This window comes from Leiobunum rupestre, chromosome 3, assembly GCF_980474605.1.
Source record: "Leiobunum rupestre chromosome 3, qqLeiRupe1.1.hap1, whole genome shotgun sequence".
Taxonomy (NCBI): domain Eukaryota; kingdom Metazoa; phylum Arthropoda; class Arachnida; order Opiliones; family Sclerosomatidae; genus Leiobunum; species Leiobunum rupestre.
This window is the reverse complement of record NC_143386.1, coordinates 8,502,210-8,512,257: the sequence shown is the minus strand read 5'-3', so window position 1 is coordinate 8,512,257 and position 10,048 is coordinate 8,502,210.

Sequence of the window (10,048 nt, the reverse complement as noted above, 5' to 3'; positions counted from 1 at the left end):
CCTTTCATTTTCGTTAATGAATATTATTTATTGTATAATGACGTTAATTCTGTTTTTTTTTTCTTATATACGGCACCTTCTTCTTTGGCTTGTAATTAAATGACACGGGAACAGACCAAAAATGAAGAAACTCTATCTAATGTTCTTTTTAGTCCCCCGCTGTTTTAATACTTTTGATAAGTTCACGTATTTGATCTGAACTTTTGTGTAACGTCTCTAGCTAACAATGAAATATTTTGTTGCAAAAATATCTAGTTTTATTCAATCTCTTTGGGGCAAATAAACTTCTGTAAATTTTGTCCGAAGTAAATGGTGTTCGAAATTTTAATGATTTTGTTGACTTTGAAGTTATCAAGAGTATTTCGCAGTTGTTGGGTTGGCGATAGGGTATTGTACTATTTTTTTAGCAAACTTTAATATAACGATTTTAAATAATTTATTTGAACTATTAAGATATTTGACCTAAATTTATACAATTTTTTTAATAGTGAGACGTTAAGCAAACTATCTTATGAACGTGTACAAGCTCATTTGTTCGCGTTAATCAAACTTATTTTACCATCGTGCGTAAAATAACACCTTAGACGTTAACTATAAAATTTCGATCAGATATACCTCATTAAGTAACCTTTCCCCTACCACCACATTCCGTAATAACACGTGGTTGGCAGATTTTTTGGGCATAAAATTCTCGTTTAGGTAAATTAGGCGATCAAACCAAATAAGGAATACTGAAACCAGAATATTTTGTTGACGCCGGTGAAACTAATTTGAAGCTAGGCCGGCAATATCCGAAATATCTGAAGGTAATAAAACCGCGTACATCAATTACGTTTAGTACACCAAGATTATTCCATTCTTTCTCCATAAACAATGAATTTCTTTGTACTTTTTTATTACTTTCTCCGGATTAAACTGAGAAATCAAATATTACGGCTTGATCTAGTTCGAGCATTCGGTCGAACAAAAGAGTTTCTCTCCGTATTTCAACTGCCCTGTTTTTCTCGAAAAAATAATTTCCCCCTCGTTTGGCGTATAGCCGTGGTTCGTTTACGATTCATACAGTATTATTATTATTGACAGGAGAAGGAGAAAGTTGCCGGATTACCGCTATTTTATGTCGAACTTTCTTTTGAAGGATTTAGTTCTGCTTAATGACCCGTACTGTTTGCGTTTTGCCATTCTTTGAATGGTCATCCGGGTTTTAGCATAAATAGAATGATGGTTAGTTCAAACCCATTGCTCTCTTTTGTCATACGCCTGTAATAACCTTGCTTAATTATGACAGTCTATAATTTTGTTCCATAGGTATGACAGTCTATAATATTTCTCCGTAAGTATGACAGTCTATAATATTGCATAATAAGTATGGCAGTCTATAATATTGCATTATAAGTATGACAGTCTATAATATTGCATTATAAGTATGACAGTCTATAATATTGCATTATAAGTATGACAGTCTATAATATTGCATTATAAGTATGACAGTCTATAATATTGCATTATAAGTATGACAGTCTATAATATTTCTCCGTAAGTATGACAGTCTATAATATTGCATAATAAGTATGACAGTCTATAATATTGCATTATAAGTATGACAGTCTATAATATTTATCCATAAGTATGACAGTCTATAATATTTATCCGTAAGTATGACAGTCTATAATATGGCATTATAAGTATGGCAGTCTATAATATTTCTCCATAAGTATGACAGTCTATAATATTGCATTATAAGTATGACAGTCTATAATATTTCTCCGTAAGTATGACAGTCTATAATATTGCATAATAAGTATGACAGTCTATAATATTGCATTATAAGTATGACAGTCTATAATATTTCTCCATAAGTATGACAGTCTATAATATTTATCCGTAAGTATGACAGTCTATAATATGGCATTATAAGTATGGCAGTCTATAATATTTCTCCATAAGTATGACAGTCTATAATATTGCATTATAAGTATGACAGTCTATAATATTTCTCCGTAAGTATGACAGTCTATAATATTGCATAATAAGTATGACAGTCTATAATATTGCATTATAAGTATGACAGTCTATAATATTTCTCCATAAGTATGACAGTCTATAATATTTATCCGTAAGTATGACAGTCTATAATATGGCATTATAAGTATGGCAGTCTATAATATTTCTCCATAAGTATGACAGTCTATAATATTTCTCCGTAAGTATGACAGTCTATAATATTTCTTTATAAGTATGACAGTCTATAATATTTCTCCGTAAGTATGACAGTCTATAATATTTCTCCGTAAATATGAATCTATAATATTGTTCCATAAATATGGCAGTCTGTAATATTGTTCCATAAAAATGACAGTCTGTAATATTTTTTCCCTTAGTATGGCAGTCTGTAATATTTTTTCCCTAAGTATGGCAGTCTGTAATATTTTTCCATAAATATGAGTCTATAATATTGTTCCATAAATATGACAGTCTGTAATATTGTTCCATAAGTATGACAGTCTGTAATATTGTTCCATAAGTGTGACAGTCTGTAATGTTGTTCTATAAGTATGGCAGTTTGTAATATTGTTCCATAAGTATGACAGTTTGTAATATTGTTCCATAAGTATGACAGTCTGTAATATTGTTCTATAAGTGTGATAGTTTGTAATATTGTTCCATAAGTAAGACACTTTAATTTCTTCACACGCTAAATTATTAGTCAGTAAAAATTTCCCAAAGAGACAATGGAACAATATTATAAGCAGGGTGACGTTAGCCGTTTTCCGGGCCTTAGGCAATGTCTTCTGAATTAACTGTAACAAAAAATCTTAAGAATACGGGCACTTCAAAAGTACGAGCCTTTGGTAATTGCATATATTGCCGAGGCAGAAACACATCGCTGGCTACAAGCAAGATAAAACTTTAATTTGTTGAAAATTTGCCACATAAAATTGAAATTTAGCTTTCATAAGCTTAAAAGCAACTAAAAATAAAATAAAACTTGTACAGCACCACAAAGCGCTGTGGAAATCCGCAGACGTTCTCGTTCGGGTACTTAACCTCTAAACGTCGACATGATTAATATAAGGCCTTTTATCTAAAATTCCTAACAATATTTTAACCCACCCTAAGACTTTATATATCTAGAATAATAATTACAAATATCCCAATTAAAATACAGTTCCAGGCAAAGAATAATTATTATCCTAAAGCAAATGGGTATGACAATATAAATCATGACCAGGCTTTATAAGCCTTACAGAAAACTAACTCTATACTCAATAAGAACATTGTCCCATTTAGTTCTTAATTAAACAGCAGAAATTTTAATTGAATCACGTCAATCGAGACAATATGCCTCTAAGAGAAGTCAGAGGCCATCAAACTCCTTCCCTTTGTATCGTCTTGTCAAGGTGAATGTCCAGAAGCTACGTAGATAGCCGCTTTTGTTACAATTTAAAACAATATGAAGACTTTTTCTATCATACCCGCGCGAGTCCTTTTGTGTCTTTCACGGACGAAGAATAAAAAATGTCCTTCTTAACAGCTCAAAAGAAGAATCCGCTTCGAGAAAAAGTCTTTTATCGCAGTCTGGATCTCTTTTTAATTACTTTATCTGTGTTTTTTTATGCCTCAAAGAAAGTGAGCGTCTTCATTTTTTTCCTTATATTTGCAAGGATCAAACCAGAACAATGTCTGCTTCTATAAATTCTTAATGAAGTTTAGAAGTGTTTCTTATGGAATGAATTACTTTAGCTATTTCTACGTGATAGACTTTTGATTTGTAATGTTGGGTGTACCATATAAAATATAATTAGATTGCAATATTCCGAACATAGAAATGTAGGAACTCTTCAATTTATTATATGGTTTCGAAGGATGTCTGATATACCTATTTCCAAATTTCAGCCAGTAATTCCAAAGTCTGATATAGTTGAAATTATAACATTTCGAATGATTTTGAAGTAACACGTTAATTTTAAGCGTTTTTAGAAATAAAATTTTCGTAGTAAATCGTTATGTCCAATGTTTCTATACGCTTTCCTCGTATTTAGTAAATTTCTAAAAATATTAAAATAAATTTATTCATTAAAAGTTTAATATTTTATAAAGTAACAATTTTAAAGAACGTAATGTAAATCGGTGGATTAAACCATATACTTGTTTAACTCTGGTTCAAAGTTCCATTTTGATATAGATAAGATATTATTTTCCTTTATTCATTTTGTTTGGCGTTGATTGTTGCGTTATCTAGCCTTAATCTTTTAAGCTGGCCCCGAACCCCACCCAAACACCAGCAGCACCACCGTCCAAGATCAACGGATTAAATGCTCGCGTGAAAGCAAAAATGTTAGATTTCTCATTGGCTTTATTTGGTATTTTATTTCAAACCGATTCGTTTTGACCTGTTTCCATTTTTAAATTTTATTGAGTTATTATAGATTGTTACGGAGATGACAATCACATTAGGAAACTTCGGTACCTCAAAATAATCAATTTAATTTGATTTATTTTCCTCGTAACGATGGTTTATATAGATCTTAGTTTTAAAACGTCAGCGTTAATTAATGCCATTAATGAGTTATTCTTCTCCATCTTTCTTTCCGTAAATATTGCCGGGCTATTTTAAAATTACGCGCTAAACTTAGAATATTAAAGCTGCTTAGCTCTAAATTTACATAACTCAATATAGTCATAATTAACATCAAGAATATATACAAGTGGGCCTCGCGATTCCCCAGAATTTAAGCCACGCCCCTATCATAATCTATCGCCTTTTTGCAGTGGCGCACTCAGGGGCCGGGCTACCAAACAGGAAGAAGCCTTCATAAAACGTTTTTTGCTTATCATTACAAACTCTACTCCAAAAATGTTTTGGGGCTCATCGGGTCCCCAGAAAGAATTCTGGGTGCGCCACTGCCTTTTTCTCCCGGGAAGGGAAGGGGGGAGGGGCTCTCTTGCCTTGTAGGTGGAGAATATCTTCCGGGAATCAAGTAAACATTAGCTACAGTAGCAGCTTAATACATGGTTACGTGATATTCTTCCAAGGCAAATTTTTTAATAATAATAATTATCAGCTTAGTCCTAAGTCATCGAGCGGGTTACAATGCGTAGGATGGTGGTGACTAGCCCTTCATACCACGCGAACCAACAGCTCCCTACACTCACTATTACCGTTAACCTCAACAAGTTTTTATTGAAGGGGAAACCGAAGAATTCTGGAGAAAATCCCTTTAACCAGTGCGGAGATAACTAGAAAACTCAACGCAGAAGGAGTTGTTAAATAATCAGCTAAGCTAATACCCAAGGCATCACCTTAGGCCTAAGTCATCGAGCGACTTTTAAAGCCTTTAATTCAGGTGGCCGGGTTTTTACTCAGTGCCACAAGTTGGGATCGAACCCGGCTCCCCTTGCTGCGAGGTAAAAGTGCTAACCACTCCGCCACCCCCACTTCATAACTGTTTTTACACCAATGACCCTTCCAATAATAATATCAGTTGTTACCACAAATTTATATATATTTATATATTTTTTGTTTGGTATGTTTTATATTTTTATTAAAAGTTATTATTTGCCACTATTTGGTATATTAGCCAGTAAAATTATTATTCGCCATGTCGGTATAGGGAGTTTACAGTATGACGTGCCACTACGTCACCCGTGCTTTTTCCTATTGATAAAAAATTCCCCCCCACAATGGCGGCCATGCTCAAAGCTACGGAGTGATATATCCCTATTTACCACTTCTTGCCACATTATTTGACATCTGACATTTACCACTTCGGAACCCTGCTCGGTTTGATACTGAATGTAATAATTTCAGAATTTTGATAATTAAACGCGTTTTGGCTAGTATTTATCAAACGTAACTTAGTTAATAAAAATGACAACTCGACAGTAAAAAGTAACGAGTTTCCTGTTCAAAAACTTCTGATTACGCATTAACCGATATCGTTTTGCGTCATACTTAAGGGCATTAAGTTACTTATGATATAATTGCACGCGTAAATCCCACTATTAAATATTACTAAAATGGATCAGTATTTAATCGAGTAGGTCTATTACTTAGTTCCACGTTTTCCATATGAACCTCACGTTCCTTACATTACAACGTTTAAATCGAGACGAAACGTTTTAGAACTATTTAAGAAGCTTTAAACTTTCTCATTACGATATGATACCGCAAACCATTGTTATTCTCGAGTACAATGGGGTTTATTTGACAAAGCCCGAAGGGGATAGGACGCAAACCCTCCTCCTAGTTCCAACCGATTTATACACATTGTATCGCGCTAAAAAGCAACACAAACTGCGCCGGCGAAACATTGAATGAAAACAAAGGGTCTCCGAAAGAACCAATTTGGATTTTACCTTCTCATTTGGCGTCATATTCGTGATCATCCCAGAAATCACGATTCAAATTTCGAAGCCGCATGCCGTTACTTTAATAGTAGCAGGCGCCTTCGCTAGTGAAATGCGCTCTGCTATTACATGACCGAATATCTCATTTTTTGGGAGCGTGTACCCTCATGATCTACATTTCAATAAACGCCTATTCCCATTCTAGCGTCTAAGCCCCGGAGCAGTTTCTACATATTTTGCTACTATGAATTATATCGAAGAGGGTAATTTTAGTGGTTAATGGTTTTGGAAGGTTTTGGCGTATAGCAAAACATCATATCGAGCTAAAATTAAAAGCTACCCGTACATTAATCAATAAGTTATCTAAATACTTATTTTATTTGATCAATAAAATCTTAATATGGAACTACATAATATGTTACTTTTGGGCAATTAAATATTTAACATTTAAAATTCATAGTTATTTTAAAATAAACTTAACTTATTGATAGTGTTCGTACGGGGGTCCCTACAGTGGCGTAGCCTGGATTTTGTTTCGGGGGGGGGGACACCATTGAAAAAAAGTAAAAAAAAAACAAATTGGACGTACGACCATACGTTTCGGGGTTAATTTTCGGGAATGTATGTTTGGAATTTGAACTTTGGAATTGGAAAGGAGCTTATTATTTTTTTTTAATATAAACCTTTTTCCACGAAATTATTGGGTTATTTTAGTTATAAATAAGCCAGGATTATTTTTTTCGTTGCTGGCCTTACCTGATCCAATTTTCTTTTCGGGGATAGCTTAGCCCCGACCCGACCCCGAAAACCCCCGACATTTTCCCCCGACCCCGACTCATTTTTTCCGGGGATAGCTTAACCCCGACCCCAACTTCATTTTGACCCCGTACGAACACTACTTATTCAATAAAAGTGGTATTTTAACTATCTTGTACAATGTTAAGTACAATCAATAATGTATTGATTTATTGCATCGTCAACGAATTAACCCCCCCCCCTCCCGGTGCGAGAGGGGGGAAGGAAAAACGTCACAGGCTTGTGCTTCAGTCACGTCCGAAGACGTCAGATTTAGGGAACCAATGAGACACTCGGCTGATAAAATTTGGTTTATTGGGAGTAACGCTAAAAATCATCCCAACATAGTAATTTATTTTATAAATTTAAAATATTTTTAAAGCTTATTTCTGGTGAAATCCCAGTGGTCGGACATTCTTCAAAATCCCGTGCACTATGTGGAATAACGATATTAAAGTTTTCTAAATCAACTTGAAATTTACTTTGAAAAACGGTTCGAATTATCGAAATCTGTATGAAAATCGGTTCAAAATATCGAAATATCTGCAAAAATTGGTTCAAATTATCAAAAATGTCTGCGAAAATTGGTTAAAAATATCGAGATATCTGCAAAAATTGGTTCAAAATATCGAAATATCTGCAAAAAATGGTTCAAAATATCGAAATAACTGCAAAAATTGGTTCAAAATATCGAAATAACTGCAAAAATTGGTTCAAAATATCGAAATATCTGCAAAAAATGGTTAAAAATATCGAGATATCTGCAAAAATTGGTTCAAAATATCGAAATATCTGCAAAAAATGGTTCAAAATATCGAAATAACTGCAAAAATTGGTTCAAAATATAGAAATAACTGCAAAAATTGGTTCAAATTATCAAAAATTACTGCGAAAATCGGTAAAAAATATCGAGATATCTACAAAAATCGGTTTAAATGATCGAAATCTATATGAAAATCGGTTCAATATATCATGATCTATACGACAATCGGTTAATAATATCTAAATATCTGCAAAAATCGGTTGAAATTATCGAAATCTCCGCGAAAATCAGATCAAAATTTCGGAATCAGCATACAAAACGAAATCGTTCTTTAAGATCTCCAAAATAGCTAAGATTCAAAATCCCGTCCGAAAAATGTTCAAGTGTCCAACATCTGGATGAAATCAGTGCAAGAACGGCGTACCTCTAAAAATGTGTGAGACCTAGTTGGGGCCCCATCTTGGACGGATGTGGAACGGGAGGATGAAAAATGCGATAGGCAGCGCCAGAGCGTGGGTTCCCTCGAGGATAAATAATCACCTTTTGGATGTTTGTAAAGAATCAACCGAGATGATGAATTAAACATTTTCTCCCTAATAACCGAACTAACGACTTCCTTCGCTATCTGAAATATTGATTATTTAAAATGAGGTCTTACTTCCACGAAACACACGCGGCTGAATTCATTGAAAAAGACGAAAAAAAGGAAATTGCGAAAAAATATATCAATAATGGAAAAAACCCTTATCATTAAATTACGTAACGTCATGCAGAAAAAAATATTTCGATACTCGTGAATAAGAGATATTAGTTTGATTGAAATTGAACGTGTCCGGGAAGTATCTTTGTTAAATATATAAATTAATACTCCAATTTCAATAACTTCATATAATGTTACAATTTATTTTATATCTTGCAAATTTACAATTAAATTATATTGTACAATTTAATTAATTTTAATTTATTTAATATCAATTAATGGTATAATTTAATTAATTTCGTTTCAATGAAATTCTCTAACACAATTAATTTATATTCAATGAAATTCCCTAATACAATTAATTTCATTTAAATTATTTCCCTAATTCAATTCTTTTTGTTTCTATGAAATTCACTAATTCAATTCATTTTGTTTCTATGAAATTCACTAATTCAATTCATTTTGTTTCTATGAAATTCACTAATTCAATTCATTTTGTTTCTATGAAATTCACTTATTTAAATTCATTTTTTTTCTATGAAATTCACTAATTCAATTCATTTTGTTTCTATGAAATTCACTAATTCAATTCATTTTGTTTCTATGAAATTCACTAATTCAATTCATTTTGTTTCTATGAAATTCACTAATTCAATTCATTTTGTTTCTATGAAATTCACTAATTCAATTCATTTCATTTGAAATATCTCACTAATTCAATTCATTTCATTTGAAATATCTCACTAATTCAATTCACTTCATTTAAATTATTTCCCTAATACATTTAATTTAATTTAAATTAATTTCGTAATTTAATTTATTTCATTCCACTTAATTTAATTCATTTGAATCCAATTCATTCCACAATTTAATTCATTTAATTCCAGTTCATTCCCACAAATTAATTCATTTTATTTCAGTTCATTCCCACAATTTATTTAATTTAATTCCAGTTTATTCCACAATTTAATTAATTTTATTTCAGTTCATTCCCGCAATTTATTTAATTTAATTCCAATGAATTTCCAGAATTTCCACATTTAAATTTATTTCATTCCAGTTAATTCCACTATTTAATTCGTTTCATTCTGGCAATGAGTTTCAATATTAATTTTTTTAATTCCAGTTAAGACCACAATTTAATTCATTTCATTCCAATTAATTCCACCATTTAACATTAATTATATACTACATTACATTACATCACATCACATTACATTATATTATATTTATTGTGTATATATAAATAGTTATATAGTTAGTTGTACCTCATACGCTAGAACTCTTATATTACTAAACCCCTCAAATACGATTAAATTTGCATAATCCTTAATTAAACCATTTGTGTTTAAAGTGGTAGATTAAAGACCTTCCTTTATACGTTATCAGATAATAACCCGTATATTTTCAAGGCGAGTAATTCGTTTAATCGGGTTGAA